We start from the raw sequence: 17,587 nt of genomic DNA on the forward strand, positions 1-17,587 counted from the left end.
TGAAACCCCGTCTCTACTAAAAATACAAATATTAGCTGGGCCTGGTGTGTGCACCTGTAATCCCAGCTAGTTGGGAGGCTGAGGGAGGAGAATCACTTGAACCTGGGAGGTGGAGGTTGCAGTGAGCAGAGATCGCACCACTGCACTCCAGCCTGGGTGACAGGGTGAGACTCTGTCTCAAAAAAACAAAAATTGTCAGGAGGTTTTGGGGACTATGTAAATATTCTGTTCCTCATCAAACACTCACCCACTAGTTTTAGCATTCACTGATGATTTTCAAATTCCATCCTCCCGTTTATTAATTGGCTTTTTACTGCAAGAATGAGAAACTTTCTCTTCTAAGGGATGGTTTCTGATACAACGTCTGTGAGTTTCTGAGACTTTGTCTCAGTTTATTTGGGCTGCCATAACAAAATATTGTAGACTAGGTGGCTTAAACAACAGAAATTTATTTCTCACAGTTCTGGAGGCTGGGAAATCCAAGATCAAGATGCCAGCTGGTTCAGTTCCTTGTGAGAGCTCTCTTCCTGGTTTGCAGATGGCCACCTTCTTGCTGTACCCTCACACATTGCAGAGAGAGTGCTGGTATCCCTTCCTCTCTTAAGAAGGGCACTAATCCCACCATGGGCTCCATCCTCATGATCTCACTAAATCTAATTACTTCCCCAAAGCCCCACCTCCTAATACCATCACACTGGGGATTAGGGCTTCAAAATACGGATTTTGGTGTGGGGGAACACACAGTCCATAACAGACTTTTTTTTTTTTTTAACTTTTTAACTTTTAAGTTCAGAAGTGCATGTACAAGTTTCTTATGTAGGTAAACTTGTGTCATGGGGTTTGTTGTACAGATTATTTCATTACCCACTATTAAGCCCAGTACCTATTCGTTATTCTTCCTGATCCTCTTTCTCTACCCTCCAATAGGCCCCAGTGTCTGTTGTTCCCCTCTATGTGTCCATGCGTTCTCATCATTTAGCTCACCCTTATAAGTGAGAACGTGTGGTATTTGGTTTTCTGTTCCTGCGTTAGTTTGTTAAGGATAATAGCCTCCAGCTCCATCCATGTTCCTGCAAAGGACATGATCTCATTCTTTTTTATGGCTGCATAGTACTCCATGGTGTATATGTACCATATTTTATTTTCAAATACCAATGATGGGCATTTAGGTTGATTCCAAGTATTTGCCATGGCAAGTAGTGCTGCAGTGAACATACACGTGAATGTATCTTTATGATAGAACGATTTGTATTCCTTTGGGTATATACCCAGTAATGGGATTGCTGGGTCAAATGGTATTTCTGCATAACAGACTTTTAAAAGGAAAAATAGGCTGGGCGTGTTGGCTCACGCCTGTAATCTCAGCACTTTGGGAGGCTGAGGCAGGCAGATCACTTGAGTTCAGTAGTTTAAGACCAGCCTGGGCAACATAGTGAAACCCTGTCTCTACAAAAAATACAAAAAAAAATTAGCCGGGCAGAGTAGTGCATGTCTGTAGTCCCAGCTACTTGAGAGGCAGAGATGGGAGTATCACCTGAGCCCTAGAGTTTGAGGCTGCAGTGAACTATGATCATGCCACTGCCCTCTAGCCTGGGTGACAGAGTGACACCCTGTCTCAGGAGAAAAAAAAAAGAAAAATAAATACCCTCTATTGTAAGAAGATGGTATCCTTATTGGATTGGGTAACTGATATTGAGCCTTGAACCCCTGCATAGTAAAAGTAATTCCTTCCTTTGTCCTTTGTAATGATTCTTTTACTTTGTTCATATTTTTACTATCAAATGGTGAGCTAATTTGGGTCCTCTCCTCTTATTTGGCACTAAAGTCTGTTTCTTTTTTGTTGCTATCAGATAAATCTGAATTTAAATTCCATACTTCCAGTTGTGTGTGACATTGGCCACGTTATTTGAGCCTCACCCTCCTTGCCCACAAAATAGGGATGATAACCCTTATCTCAGTGCTATTGGGAGGATTAAATCAGATAACGTATGTAAAACCATGTAACATGGTATCTGATAAAAAGAATACAATTAGTAGATAAGTTTTCCGTCTTTAACTTAAAGTTCCAATTTTTAGTGACACATTTTTATAAGTTTCAATGACTTCATTTCTCTCTTCAAGGGGTTAGATGATCTTCTTACATAAGAAGTTTGCAACAGAAAGAGAAAGGATGAGTGGTATCTATCAACTTTTACATGATTTGTGTGGTTATACCAGTCCCTCCCTCCCTCCCTTCCTTCTTTCCTTTCTTCCTTCCTTCCTTCCATTTGCCACATAGTTAATGGCATTTGCTATATGCTAGTCACTATTCTGGGTGCTAGGGATAGAACAGCAGACAAAATCTCCTGACTTGACATCCATTATATTCTAATCAAAGGAGAAAGATGATAAATATATAAATAAACTTTTAAAATTAGACAGGGTAAGTGCTATGGAGAAAAATATCACTGGGAAGGAGAATAAGAATTGTGAGGGGATTCCTATTTTAATTAGTCAGGGAAGGACTCACTGATGAGACAGCACATGAGCAGAGACCTCAAGGAGATGAGGCATTGAGTTATTAGTGTAGCTGAGGGAAAAGCGTTCCAGGCAAAGGAAATATTTCAGACAAGAAACCTAAGGCATAGATTGACTTACTGAGGGTTCACCCAAAGGAATCATAAAAAGAGCTCAGGCAGTTCTGTGGAGCACAAAAGCACTCTACTTCCCTTCTGTGAGCTTGATTATAGGTAAGAGCAGAATGGCTGGACAGCTGTTGGGGTTGTGCCAGTTGTGGCAGTGTGCCACGCAGACTTCCCTTCCAGAAAGAACCTGCTGCAAGGAATGCAGAATGCTGACAGCTTCTATCTGGATCCACCCCAGCATCCAGGGTGCAGCACTTTCTCCCAGGCAGCCTTCTACCAATGACTGAGCATGGCAGGAGTACTAGGGCATGACCACTGCCAGACAACATGGGACTTTTTTGAGGGCAATCCTTGTGCCAGAGCTCCCTATTAGGCTGACCAGGACATTTCCAGAGCTGCACCACAGTCTGAGACTCTATTCACCCACACAATCATCCTTCCTTACCCTTCTCCTTTTACAAGTCTCAGACCTGCAACATGGTTTTAAGGCTTTCCCTGCCCTCTCCAGCTCCCTCTTCCTTTTGCCTTTCACAGTTATTACAACCCAGTGCTTTCACTTTACAAACCCATCCTGGTGCCTGTCTGCTTCCTAGAGGACCCAAATTGACAGGAAGAGGAGCAAAAATACATGTAAGGAGATTTTGCTCTGCTTCTGCCGGCATCAGTCAGAGATAGACCAAGGGAATTGGAGGAGGGCAGTCAGCAGTGATGTCAAGGATGATCAAAGTTTCGAGATAATTGGCTGGGTGCGGTGGCTCACACCTGTAATCCCAGCACTTTGGGAGGCTGAAATGGGCGGATCACTTGAGGTCAGCCTGGCCAACATGGTGAAACCCCATCTCTACTAAAAAAAAAAACAAAAAAAAAATTAGCCGGGTGTGGTAAATTAGCCGGGTGTGGTGATGTGCGCCTGTAGTCCCAGTTACTCAAGAGACTGAGCCAGGAGAATAGCTTTAACCCAGGAGGCAGAGGTTGCAGCGAGTCGAGATCACACCGCTGTACTCCAACCTGGGCGACAGAGTGATACTCCGTCTAAAAAAAAAAAAACCCAAAAGTTTCCAGATAACCAGCTCTACCCAGGCCATCTCAAATAGTATACAATCTGAATGAAACCTGCTTATTTTTAAAAAATGGTTTTTATTTTTTTGAGACTGCCTAACTCTGTTGCCCAGGCTAGAGTGCAGTGGCGCGATCTCAGCTCACTGCAGCCTTCACCTCCTAGGTTCAAACAATTCTCCTACCTCTGGCTCCAGAGGTGCACTCCGCCATGCCTGGCTAATTTTTGTATTTTTTAGTAGGGATGAGGTTTCACCATGTTGGCCAGGTTGGTCTCAAACTCCTGGCCTCAGGTGATCTGCCCGCCTCTGCCTCCCAAAGTGCTGGGATTACAGGTGTGAGCCACTGCACCTGGCCAAACCTTCTTATTTAAAATGTAAACAATTTCAAAAGCAACTCCTCTAGAAGCTCATAGCCTGAGCTTTTCTTATGTAGAAATTCTGGGCCTACCAATGGAACAGTTCCAACCCCTTCCTTCCTTCTTTCCTGTTCTAGAGGAGGAAGGGATTAGTTAACAAACTAGAATCCAGAGGGGTAGCGTGCTTTGAGAGGGGAAACTGGCACTCACTTCCACTCCTGGAAGCCAAACCATGGGATTTTGAGGTCTCCAGGGACATATTCTAGATCTCCAACTGTGATGATCATCTCTGTCTTATACCCCAGGCTGTGCTCAAAGGACTGCCTATGTCTGGCTCACCATGCTCCACTGACATTCCAGCCAGAAACCATTCTCAGTGTTGATAGAACAATGCTCTAATCACATAGCTGAAATTACAGTTTGGGGCTCAATAAGGTAATGGTTCAAAAGATTTTCTGTGGAAATCTCTGCAGTCCCATCTGGAAAGCAAACACTGGCTGGATAGGAAGTAGCCTTGGGGTGGGATCACATGGAAGGCAGGTAGACAAAGTTATGACCCAGGATTTCAGAGTGAATATCCTCTATGTGCCAGGCACTTTTACAGGTTTATATTTCTAGAACCAACCTATGATGCTGGAATGATAATTTAAGGTAATCCCTACTTTATGGCTTAGAAAAATGTGGTTTGGCTTGGTGTGGTGGCTCATGCCTGTAATCCCAGCATTATGGGAGGTCAAGGCAGGAGGATTGCTTGAGTCCAGGAGTACAAGACTAGCCTGGGCAACATGGCAAAACCCCATCTCTACAAAAAATATAAAAATTAGCCAGGCATGGTGGTATGCACCTGTAGTCACAGTTACTTGGGTGGCTGAGCTGGAAGGATTTCTTGAGCCTAGGAGGTCGAGGCTACAGTGAGCTATGATCATGCCAGTGCACTCCAGCCTGGGTGACAGAGTAAGACCCTGTCTCAAAAAAGGAAAGAAAAAAGAAAGAAAGCAAAAAATGTGATTTGTAAAGTTAAGTGATTTTTTCCAAGGTCATAGTGCTAGCAAGTAGCAAACCTAGGATTCGAGCCAGGTCTTCAGATGCTAAATTTAGTGACTTTTAATGATTTTACTGCTGGCTAACTATTCTCTTGCCTTTATCAATATTCATGTGTCAATAATAGTATTTTACCCTGTGGCCTCACCTCTTTGCTTAGTTGCTTAGATAAAAATCATGTTGATTTTTAGTGAGGCCGTGGTTGGGAAGCACTGTAGTGGACATTTGCTAGTTTTTGACATCCCCGACATCCCTTTTCCTCCTGTTTTGGTAAATGTATTCTAATTTTTCTCTTGATAACTCCCTCTTCCCAGACTTGGAATCCATGTTTCGGGTGGGCTGTAACCCTTGCTTCGGGAATGGGATCTGTGAATCCCCCTAAATCAGTGTACCTATTCCTCTTGGCCACTGCAGTTTGGATTGGTCTGTAATCAGTCAGGACCCGTAAGTCTTTTTGCCAGTGCTTCTGTGAGCAAGCACTCTTCTCCTGTTGGCCTGAACCTGAAAGAATGTGTGGCTGGAGCTGCTATAGCCATCTTGCTGTTCTAATTGGTGAGGCCTGTCCAAAAATGGGGCCCACACAGTGAAAACAGAGCTAAGAGGGTTGGAGGAAGAAATCAGGTCCTCGTGTCACTTTTTTTTTTTTTTTTTTTTTTTTTTTTGAGACAGAGTTTCGCTCTTGTTGCCCAGGCTAGAGTGCAATGGCACGATCTCGGCTCACTGCAACCTCCACCTCCTGGGTTCAAACGATTCTCATGCCTCAGCCTCCTGAGTAGCTGAGATTACAGGTGCCTGCCACCATGCCCAGCTGATTTTTGTATTTTTAGTAGAAATGGGGTCTCACCATGTTGGCCAGGCTGGTCTCAAACTCCTGACCTCATGTGATCTGCCCACCTTAGCTTCCCAAAGTGTTGGGGTTACAGGCGTGAGCCTCCACCCCTAGCCTTTTTTTTTGCTTTGGACCAGGCCATTCTTGAAGCCAGAATTACCTCCAAGAACTTTCAGTTCTGTGATACAACAAATTCCACTAATGCTTAAGCTAATAGTGTAGGTTGGGTTTTCTGTTACTTTCAACTGCAAGAGGCTTACCTGTTACAACAGACTTTCTCAATTCAATTTCACCCAAGTTAAGAATCAATTAGCACTCAACAATAAAAAGACAAATGACCCAATTTAAAATGAGCAAATGATATGAATAGACATTTCCCCAAAGAAGATGTACAAGTAGCCAATAAACTCTTGAAAAGATGTTCAGCATCATTAATCATTAGGAAAATGCAAATCAAAACCACAATGAGATATAACTTTACACCCCCTAGGATGGCTGTAATAAAAAATATGAACAACAAGTGTTGGCAAGGATATGGAGAAATTAGAACCCTTGTACCTTGCTGGTAGGAATGTAGGTGGTACAGCCACTTTGGAAAACAGTCTGGCAGGTCCTCAAACGATTAAACATAGAGTTACCAGCTATTCTACTCCTAGGTATATACCCCCAAAACATGGAAATGTATGTCCACAAAAAGTTTTGTACAAGAATGCTCATAGTACTTGTATTCATAACAGCTGAAAATGGAAAATGACTCAAATGTGCAGCAATAGGAGATTGGATAAACACATTGTGATATATTCATACAAAGGAATACTACTCAGCAATAAAAGGAACTAGCCACTGATACATTAAAAAAAAAAAAAAAAAAAGATGAATCTAGAACCATGGTGACTGAAAGACACCAGACGCAAAATAATAAATATGGTATGACTCAATTTATATGCAGTCCCAGAGCAGGCAAACTAATCTATGAATCTATGGTGATAGGATTAGAAAGTGGTTCCCTCGGCCGGGTGCGGTGGCTCACACTTGTAATCCCAGCACTTTGGGAGGCCGAGGCGGACAGATCACGAGGTCAGGAGATCGAAACCATCCTGGCTAACACGGTGAAACCCCGTCTCTACTAAAAATACAAACAATTAGCCGGGCGTGGTGGTGGGCACCTGTAGTCCCAGCTACTCGGGAGCCTGAGGCAGGAGAATGGCATGAACCTGGGAGGCGGAGCTTGCAGTGAGCCGAGATCATGCCACTGCACTCCAGCCTCAAAAAAAGAAAGTGGCTCCTTCAGTGAGAAGGAAAGGGGTTTGACTAGAAAGGGACAAGAGGATGAGACAACTTTCTGGAACTTTAGATGGTAGTTACATGAATGTGTACAGTTATTGAAATCTATTGGCCAAGCATGGTGGCTCAGGCTTGTAATACCAGTGCTTCAGGAGGCCGAGGTGGGAGGATTGCCTGAGGCCAGGAATTCAAGACCAGCCTGGGCAACATAGCTTGTCAAAAAAAAAAAAAAAAATTAGCCCAGTATGGCTATGTATGCCTGTGTCTCCAGATATTCAGGAGGCTGAGGTGGGAGAATCACTTAAGCCCAGGGGATTGAGGTTGCAGTGAGCCATGATCACTCCACTGTACTTCAGCCTGGGTGACAGAACGAGACCCTGCCTCTAAAATTAAAAAAACAGTCATTGAACTGAACCTTAAGATCAGCCTATTAAATACCTCACTTAAAAATAATTAATAATTGGAATGGTACAGAGAAGATTAGCATGGCCCCTATGTAAGGATGACAGGAAAAAAATAATTCTATGTTTTAAATGTTTACTGCTTCCTCACTTTTCATGAGAAAAAAAGCATCCACTGAATTTATATGATCTAACAGGTGTGAAAAACTCCCTATCAAAAAATATCATTCCCCACCAACTTAAGAATAGACTGAATTTCCCTTGATTAGTTTCTCCTTTGTTATACACATTGAAAGCCCTAAATAAAATGCTATATTAATTTTCCCCAATGAATATTTTAGCATGACACTAATGTATGAAGTTGGTTCTCCTCCCTCTTAGCAAGGTACTGCAACCCATTATTGACTATGTTAAAGTCTAAAAATAAAGAAGATAATAAAAGTAATAAAATGGTGATTACCTTCTTCAAGTTGCTTAGAAGTCTGAAGAGGCACCAACTCTTACAAACTAAATTTTCACTTTGGCTGACTCAGTCTCATTTCTTAATTTTTTCTTTACATCACCCCACCTCCCACCCTCATGCCTCATCACTTACTATACCTACTGATCAGTTTAATGGGCCTTAGAAAGGCTACGGAAATCCTAAAATGCAGAGTCATTTACAAACTTCCCTCACATGAGCCCTCCAATCCCTGTGGGTGCACCGGAATATCCATTTTGTTGGTGATTTATGGGTTAGAAAGAGCCCTTAATTGCTTCACTAGCATGGACTTCTCTGTGACCAAGAAAAAAAAAAATGGCAATATGGGCTCCTTTGAGAGAAAAGAGAGGTGATATTACACAAGAAAAATGTTATTTTCCAATATCAAGAAAATTCATTAGCAAACACATTAAAATGCACTCAAGTAGTCATCACTCTGAATTGTTTTGAAAAAGGCCCTGCTTTGGAAAAACACAGGGCAAAAACATTACTCCTGTAGCTTGGCACAATGAGATGGCAGGATGACAAATGTCTTATTCTCTACTGTGCCTTAATATTTAGAGGACATCTGCTACTGTGTATTTCTCCCTCCCTTGAGTCACCTTTATCACAGTCTAACATTGTGTTATTGCTGTTTCCCATGTCCACCTGTTACAGTGATAAGACACAGCTGTACTCTTCCAGTGTGTGGGAAGCCAATGAGTCTGAAAGTCAGGAGGCTGAGCTTCTAGTTCCATTGTTGTACTAACTATGCACTCTTAGGCAAATATTGCAAATTCTCTTGGTTTTAGTGTCCTCTTCTAAAAAATGGGAAGTATAATAGACATGGCTCCAGTGAAATGGAAGCTAAGTCTTACCCCCAGGCATTAGGGGTTCCTCAGGTCATAGAACCAATATATAGAAAAGGGGTGATATATCCTTAACAGCAGTAATTAGATTGCTGTTACCTAGTGGGGATAGACAGGGAGAGCTATGTTTAGAACTCAGGGATTCAATGAACAACTTCTTAGCATTCCTTGGCCCAGTGTTCTGGTCAATGGAAAAGTGCAGCCACCCAATAAAGACAAGATTATAAATGCCTCATATCCTACATGCAACGAAGTTTGGGTCTCTCCAAATCTACTTTGGAAAATAGGCAAAAGCATCTTTACTGTGGGACAAGTAGCCTGGGACAAGGAAAGAGGTAAAACACATCCTGCTGAAGTGCCAATGGAAGTAAAGAACAGAAGTGGGAGGTGGAAGAAGGTAGCCTTGAGTACCAATGTATGCCTTGTCATCAGCTGCAGAAGCAGGGATTATACCAGCTATAATTTAAATCTCTTGGTCATTTCTCCATCTCCCCAAACCTTGTATTTTAAAAGAAAAACACTAGAAGTGGCTACCATTTTAGATTCAGACGGACATGTGAACAACTTCTCATCACTTCGGATCTACTCTTTGCCCAGCTCCATTCTGCTGAGTTCTCTGGGTGGTTGACCTAAATGCATTACATCCACAGATTCTCGTCTTCTGGCTTCCGGTTGGGTTCAGCAACAAGGAGCACAGACAGAAGATCGGGAGAGGGAAGGGAGAAGAGCAAGATCAGGTATTTATCCCCTTTGTATGAGGTCACTGTGGTGTGGACTGGCTCTGTCTTTCCACTAGAGGTCATAGCTCAAGTTGAGCAGCTCTCTCCACATAGCTCTATCTCCTGGTCCTAATAAAGGCTTTCTTTCCCTGCCCCAAAGGGTGGGAAAGGCACCCCAAGTTACTAGTTCTAGAGTATTTTGTTACCACATTTGAATTCCTTAAACCCTGCCCACACCTTTGTAGATGGTCCTTTTAAATTAAACTCTTCTCAAATTACCAAATTTGTACAAATAAATAATTTTTCTAGTGGAGCCCTAACTAATATGGACAAGTTTCTTATAGGAACCACAAGTGGTAATTGTAAAATCAGATAAGATTTATTAAAATGTGTGTGAAGTTTCTTTGAAGAATATAATGCCTTCATAGAAGTTCAAATGAAACATATGCAATACATATAGAAAAGTGCATAAAGCGTATATGTGCAGTTTGAATAATTATAAAATGAACATTTACATAACCAGTACTGTGATCCAGATATAAAATATTGCTGCCTCCCCAGAAGCACAGTGAATCGTTTCCAGTTTCAAGCTACTCAGAACAATGATGCTAAGAAAATTCTTGTACTTGTCTGTAGTACACATTGCAAGAGTTTCTCTAGGACAGTGGTTCACAGTCTTTTGGTGATAATGTGGATTGGTGATGAGAGTTCTCATAGGCTGTTGCTGAGAGTATAAATTAGCACAACCACTTTGAAAGAGTGTGGCATTGTCTAACAGAACTACTGTTATACATACCTTTTTTTTTTTTTTTTTTTTGAGACGGAGTTTTGCTCTTTTTGCCCAAGCTGGAGTGCAATGGCGTGATCTCAGCTCACTGCAACCTCCGCCTCCCGGGTTCAAGCGATTCTTCTGCTTCAGCCTCCCATGTAGCTAGGATTACAGGCATGCACCAGCACGCCTGGCTAATTTTATACTTTTAGTAGAGACGGGGTTTCACCATGTTGGCCAGGCTGGTCTTGAACTCCCGACCTCAGATGATCTGCCCGCCTTGGCCTCCCAAAGTGCTAGGATTACAGGTGTGAGCCACCACGCTCTGCCTTCTTCTTTTTTTTTTTTTTTTGAGACAGAGTCTCGCCCTGTCACCCAGGCTGGAGTGCAGTGGCATGATCTCGGCTCACTGCAACCTCTGCCTCCCGGGCTAAAGCAGGAGAATCACTTGAACAGGTGCCTGTCACCATACCCTGCTAATTTTTGAATTTTTAGTAGAGATGGGGTTTCATAATGTTGGCCAGGCTGGTCTTGAACTCCCGGTCTCAGGTGATCCACCCATCTTGGCCTCCCAAAGTGTTAGGATTACAGGCGTGAGCCACCATGCCCGGCCTCGCATCTTCTGACATAGCAATTTCGCTATTTTGCATGATATTTGCTATAGATTTTCTGTAGGTACCCAATTTCACTTAAATGTTTTCTTTTATTTCAAGTTTGCTGATTTTTAAAATTAAGAATACATATTGACTTTTATTTTACCATTCACTTTTCCTAAATATATTGGGGGGGGGGGTCATAGGGGTTCTCTCCTTTATTCTATTAACATGACAAATTACATTGTTTCATTTTCAAATATTAAACCAATTTTGTATTCCTAGGATACACTTAACTTGCTTTTCTCTATTATCTTTTTGTATTGCTGGATTCCGTTTGCTAATATATTGTTTCAGAGTTTTTTCAACATACATCCATAGGTCAAATTAGATTGTAATTTTATTTTGACATAGTCTTCACATGAATTTTAGTGTCTTATGAGTTTGAGAGTTGTTCCCTGTTGTATGTGTTTATGTGATATTAAAATACGTTGTTCCTTAAAAGATTGGTGGAACTCATATGAAAGGCTTCTGGTCCTGGAATTTTCTTTGTGGATTTTCTGTAAACGATTCAACTTAATGATCATAGGATTGTTCGAGATTTTTGTTTTTGTTTTTTGTATTATTTTTATTTTTTGAGACGGAATCTCACTCTGTCCCCCAGGCTGGAGGGCAGTGGCGCGATCTTGGCTCACTGCAAGCTCCGCCTCCTGGGTTCACCCCATCGTCCTGCCTCAGCCTCCCGAGTAGCTGGGACCACAGGCGCCCGCCACCACGCCCAGCTAATTTTTTTGTATTTTCAGTAGAGACAGGGTTTCACCATGTTAGCCAGGATGGTCTCGGTCTCCCGACCTCATGATCTGCCCACCTCGGCCTCCCAAAGTGCTGGGATTACAGGCCTGAGCCGCCGGCCCCGGCCTTTATTATTTTTTTCAAATGCTGTCTTAGCAGAATCATGTTCATGTTTTTAAAATATCTTTATAAGGTTTGTTGATTTTTCTCCGAGGAAATTAGTCCATATAGTGTACTTTGTCAAATGGATTAGCTTTAAGTCATTCATTATATCCTCTTATTATCTTTCCAGTATGTACAACATCTGGAGTAATAATCCCTTTTTCACTCCTGATAGCGTGTGTGTGTGTGTGTGTTCTCTCTCTCTCCCTCTGTGTGTGTGTATGTGTGTCTCTCATTAGTTTCACCAAATATTTTACACCTTTTTTAGTCTTCTCAAAGAATCAACTATTGGCTTTATTGTTCCTGTTACATAGTTTTTCTATTTTACACATTTTTGTTCTTATTTGTTATCTCTTTCCTACTTCTTTATTTCTGTTTATCTTGCAGTTTATTTCTAATATCCTGAGGCGGATGCTTGACTTACTTACTTTTAGCCTTTTTTCTTTTCTAATATAAAATGTAAGGCTATAAATCATCTCTGTAAACACTTTTTAGCTATTACCCTATAAGTTTTTGATATGAAGTAATTTTTAAGTCACTCACACATTTTAAAAAGGCACAGTTCACAGCCAGGTGCGGTGGCTCACACCTGTAATCCCAGCACTTTGGGAGGCCGAGGTGGGAGGATCACCCGAGGTCAGGAGTTCGAGACCAGCCTGGCCAACATGATGAAACCCCATCTCTACTAAAAATACAAAAATTAGTCGGGCCTGGTGGCAGACACCTGTAATCCCAGCTACTTGGGAGGCTGAGGCAGGAGAATCACTTGAACCCAGGAGGTGGAGCTTGCAGTGAGATCCTGCCACTGAACTCCAGCCTGGGTGACAAGAGTGAGAATCTGTCAAAAAAAAAAAAAAAAAAAAGGCAGAGTTCACGATTAAAAATTTTTTCCACTATGATTTCTTATTTGACTCATGAGTTATTTAGAAGCATGGTTTTAATTTTCCAAACATGGAGATGCTCTGTTTACCTTTTTATTATTGATTTATAGTTAGATCACTTTAGGTCAGAAAACATCCTCTGTATTAATCCTTTAATATCTGTTGAGGCTTGTTTTAATGACTATGTATGAGTCCATTTTTGAAATATTCTGTGTGGACTTCAGAATTTTTTTCTGCGGTTGTTGAATGAAATGTATATAATCTCTATTAGATCAGTTTTATTAATCATTATTGTTTGAATCCTCTAATGATTTATTTTTATTTTTATTTTTTTGAAACAGAGTCTCTCTCTGTTGCCCAGGCTGGAGTGCAGTGGCGCAATTTCAGCTCCCTACAACCTCCGCCTCCTGGGTTCAAGCAATTATGCCTCATCCTCCCGAGTAGCTGGGACTACAGGCTGTGCCACCATGCCCAGCTAATTTTTATATTTTTAGTAGTACAGGGTTTCGCCATGTTGGCTAGGCTGGTCTCGAACTCCTAAGCTCAGGTGACTCACCTGCCTCGGAGGCCTCCTAAAGTGCTGGGATTACAGGTATGAGCCACCACTCCTGGCCTATTTAATGATTTTTCTTCTTGTTCTATCAATTATCGAGAGATGTATTTTTTAATTTCCCATATAATTGTAGATTTGTCTATTTCTCCATATGGATCTTCTGATTTTTCTCTTATATAATTTGTGGCTGCACTACTAGGTACTTTTAAATTCAAAATTTTTATATTTTCCTAGTAAGCTGAAATTGTACTGTTAAGTGATTATTTTTGTAATTTTAAAATTCTGATAAAATGTATATAGTAAAATTTGCCATTTTAAGTTTTTATTTATTTACTTATTTTTTTGAGATGGAGTCTTGCTCTGTTGCCCAGGGTGGAGTGCAGTGGCGTGATCTCGGCTCACTGCAACCTCCGCCTCTCAGGTTCAAGCAATTCTCCTGCCTCAGCCTTCTAGGTAGCTGGGATTACAGGCGCCTGCCACCATGCACAGCTAATTTTTGTATTTTTAGTAGAGACAGGGTTTCACTCTTTGGCCAGGCTGGTCTCTAACTCCTGACCTCAAGTGATCCACCCACCTCAGCCTCCCAAAGTGTTGGGATTACAGGCGTGAGCCACTGCACCCAGCCTATTTATTTATTTTTAGACAGGGTCCTATTCTGTTGCCAGGCTGGAGTGCAGTGGTGCAGTCAACCTCCTAGGTTGAAGTGATCCTCCTACCTTAGCATCCGGAGTAGTTGGGACAACAGGCACATGCCATCATGCTCAGCTAATTTTTGTATTTTTTTAGAGACAGGATTTCACTATGTTGCCCAAGCTGGTCTCAAATTCTGGTGCTCAAGTGATCTGCCCTCTTCGGCCTCCCAAAGTGCTAGGGTTACAGGCATAAGCCACCATGCTCAGCCCATTTAAACCATTTTTAAGGGTACAATGTAGTGGCATTACTTAGGTCCACAATGTTATACAACTACCATCGCTATCTATTTCCAAAACTTTTTCATCACCCCAAACTGAAACTCAGTAACTAGTAAGTAAAAACTCCCCAGGTCCCTTCTCCCCAGCCCCTGACAAACTTGAGTCTACTTTACATTTCTACGAATTTTCCTATTTGAGATATTTCATGTCAGTGCAGTTATACAATTTTGTCCTTTTGCATCTAGCTTATTTCACTTAGCATATGTCTTCAAGGTTTATCTATGTTGGGGCATCTATTAGAACTTCACTCCTCTTTATGTCTGAATAATATTCCATTGTATGTATATACCACATTTCATTCATACATCTATTTGGTACATGGGTTGTTTCCACCTTTTGACCATTGTAAATAATGCTACAATGAACATTGGTATACAAGTACCTGTTTGAGTCCCTGCTTTCAATTCTTTGAGATATATATATATATAATACTTAGGAGTGGCATTACTGGGCCATTTGGTAATGCTATTTTTAGCTTTTTGAGGAATTGCCAAATTGTTTTCAATAATGCTTTTTGGCTTAAAGTCTATTTTGTGTACTATTAACATAAGAATGCCAATTCTTTTGGAGTTATATTTGCAGGGTAGATCTATTTCCATTTTAAAATTTCAACCTGTTTGAATATCTATAAGTTTTCTCCAGTCTGAGAAGCTTTGTCTTTTAACTGAAGTATTTAATCCATTTACATTTTATTTATTTTAATTAACTGTTATTAGTAACTAATATTTTAAATCTATCACTTTACATTTTGCCTTCTCTTTGCTTCACTTTTATATACTTCTTCTCTTCCTTTTTTGTATTATTTTTATTACTTTTTTTAACTCTAATAGTTTATAGGCTACATTCTGTCTTTATTATTTTTTAGAGTTTAGCCTAACATGTTTATATGTATATATCACCTATTAAGTAAAAAGTTAGTCACTAATGTTGTTCTTGTGCTAAATACCACAAAAACTAAACACTAACTTCATTGACTCTCTTAATTTGCACGCTTTTATTTTTGTATATTTATCTTACTTTTTCATCTCATATGACATTGTTAATGTTGTGTTATGCAAAATTTTGCATTGTTTAGATTTATTCACATATTTACCACTCTCTTTACTCTTCATTCTTTCTTGTACCCCAGAGCATCCATCTAGGATCAAATTCTTTCTTCCAGAATGACACCCTTCTGAATTCCTTTTTACAAAGATCTGGATAATAGCAAAGTCTCTGTGTTTCTACTTGTTTTTGGAAATGTACATATTAATACTATGCCCTCATTCTTGAAAGATTTTTTTTCACTAAGAATAGAATAATAGATTATTGATTATTTTCTTTCAACCCATGGAGTGTGTTATTTTATTGTCATTTGGCTTCCATTGCAGCTACTGAGAAGTCAGTGGTCCATCTCACTGCCATTCCTTTGATAATGATCTCCACACTTTCCCTGACCTCAAATTTTTTCCTTTGGTGTTCATTAGTTTTATTGTGATAAATTTGAGTGTGAATTTTTCTTTCTTTTTCTCCTTTCTTTCCTTTCCTTTCCCTCCCTCCCATTCTCTCTTTCTTTTCTTTCTTCCTTCTTTCCTTCTCCTTTTTTCCCTTTCCCTCCCTCCTTTCTTCTTTTTCTTCTTCTCCTTCTCTCCTGCCCACCTCCCTTCCTGGGATTTGTTTGGCCTCTTGAGTATGTGAATTAATTTCATTCATAGGTTCTGGAAAAGTTTAGGTCAGTATTTCTTCGAATACTGTTTCTGCCATATAATCTCTCTTCTTCTAGTGCTCTAATTAAATATGTTAGACTTTCTCACTCTATCTTCTATGAGTTTTAATTTCTCTTTCATATATTGTATTTCTTTAAATTTCTGTGCTTCATTCTGTAAAATCTTGTGACCCAATCTTCTTGTTCTCTAATTCTCTTTTCAGTTGTATCTAATATGCTGTTAAGCTGCTGATTTTTGTTTTGCTCTCAATCTCAGTAATGGTAAATTTTATTTCTAGAAGTTTAATTTTATTGTTCTTAAAAATGTGTTTGTCACTTTTTGTAGTTTTCAGTATTTTGAAGATATTTTCAGGCTCATCTTTTATTTCTTTAACAATAGTAGGCATAATTTTATAATCTGTGTCTGATAATTCTGGTGTCTGAAATCTTTCTGACTCTGTTTCTACTCTTTCGTTTCTTCTAGCTCTCATACATGGTGCTTATTATGTATGCTTAGTTGTTTTTTAACCAGTACTGCTTATTAACCTTGAAAAATTATTTGTGTAAATACATTGAGGCCCAGGATGAGGGTATCTTCTCAAAATGGATTTGTATTTGTTCCTTTGACTCCTAGGGACTTCACCAATATGGCACCAAATTAAATGAAATTTGTGGCTTGAATTGTTTTGGACCACCCTGTGGTTATAACTTTAATAATGCCAGCAAGTGATTACAAATTTTCAGAGATGAAATTGTTTCCTCATTGTACTGGTCAGCAGCAGTCCCTTTAGGGTAGAAATTTGGGGAAAAAGTAGCCTTTGAATTCCAGTTCTATTGATGGATTTTCTTTTTTTGTTTCAGTTTTTTTTTTTTTTTTTTTAGACAGAGTCTCGCTCTGTTGCCCAGGCTGGAGTGCAGTGGCATGATCTCAGCTCACCGCAGCCTCTGCCTGCTGATTCAAGTGATTCTCCTGCCTCAACCTCCCGAGTAGCTGGGATTACAGGTGCACGCCAGCACTCCCAACTAATTTTTTGTATTTTTAGTAGAGACGGGGATTCACCATGTTGGCCAGGCTGGTCTCAAACTCCTGACTTCAAGTGATCTGCCCACCTCAGCCTCCCAGCCCACCTTAGCCCCCCAAAGTGCTGGGATTACAGTCGTGAGCCACCGCACCAGCCTTTTTTTTTTTTTTTTTGAGACGGAGTCTCACTCTGTCACCCAGGCTAGAGTGCAGTGGTGCAATCTCAGCTCCCTGCAAGCTGTGCCTCCCAGGTTCACGCCATTCTCCTGCCTCAGCCTCCCGAGTAGCTGGGACTACAGGTGCTCGCCACCACGCCCAGCTAAACCGGTTTTGTATTTTTAGTAGAGACGGGGTTTCACCGTATTAGTCAGGATGGTCTTGATCTCCTGACCTTGTGATCTGCCCGCCTCGGCCTCCCCAAGTGCTGGGATTACAGGCGTGAGCCACTGCGCCTGGCCTTTTTTTTTTGAGACAGGGTCTTACTCTGTCACTCAGGCTGGAGTACAGTGGTGTGGCGCAA

At 40.8% G+C, this 17,587-nt stretch overlaps 1 protein-coding gene and 1 non-coding gene across 3 annotated transcripts in view; both read left to right on the plus strand.

Moving 5' to 3' along the window:
* The window catches only part of JAK1 (Janus kinase 1), a 235,464-nt gene that overhangs the window by 38,070 nt on the left and 179,807 nt on the right, over nucleotides 1-17,587 (plus strand). For both annotated transcript variants that reach the window (XM_063654603.1, XM_054484157.2), the window contains exon 2: nucleotides 9,573-9,659. The gene's annotated coding sequence lies outside the window, so the exon portion shown is untranslated. The remainder of the gene's footprint in view (nucleotides 1-9,572; nucleotides 9,660-17,587) is intronic.
* On the plus strand, nucleotides 7,623-7,724 carry LOC129023384 (U6 spliceosomal RNA). Its single transcript, XR_008496791.1, has one exon. It is a non-coding gene; the product is annotated as a U6 spliceosomal RNA (small nuclear RNA).

Source organism: Pongo pygmaeus, chromosome 1 (assembly GCF_028885625.2).
Source record: "Pongo pygmaeus isolate AG05252 chromosome 1, NHGRI_mPonPyg2-v2.0_pri, whole genome shotgun sequence".
NCBI lineage: Eukaryota > Metazoa > Chordata > Mammalia > Primates > Hominidae > Pongo > Pongo pygmaeus.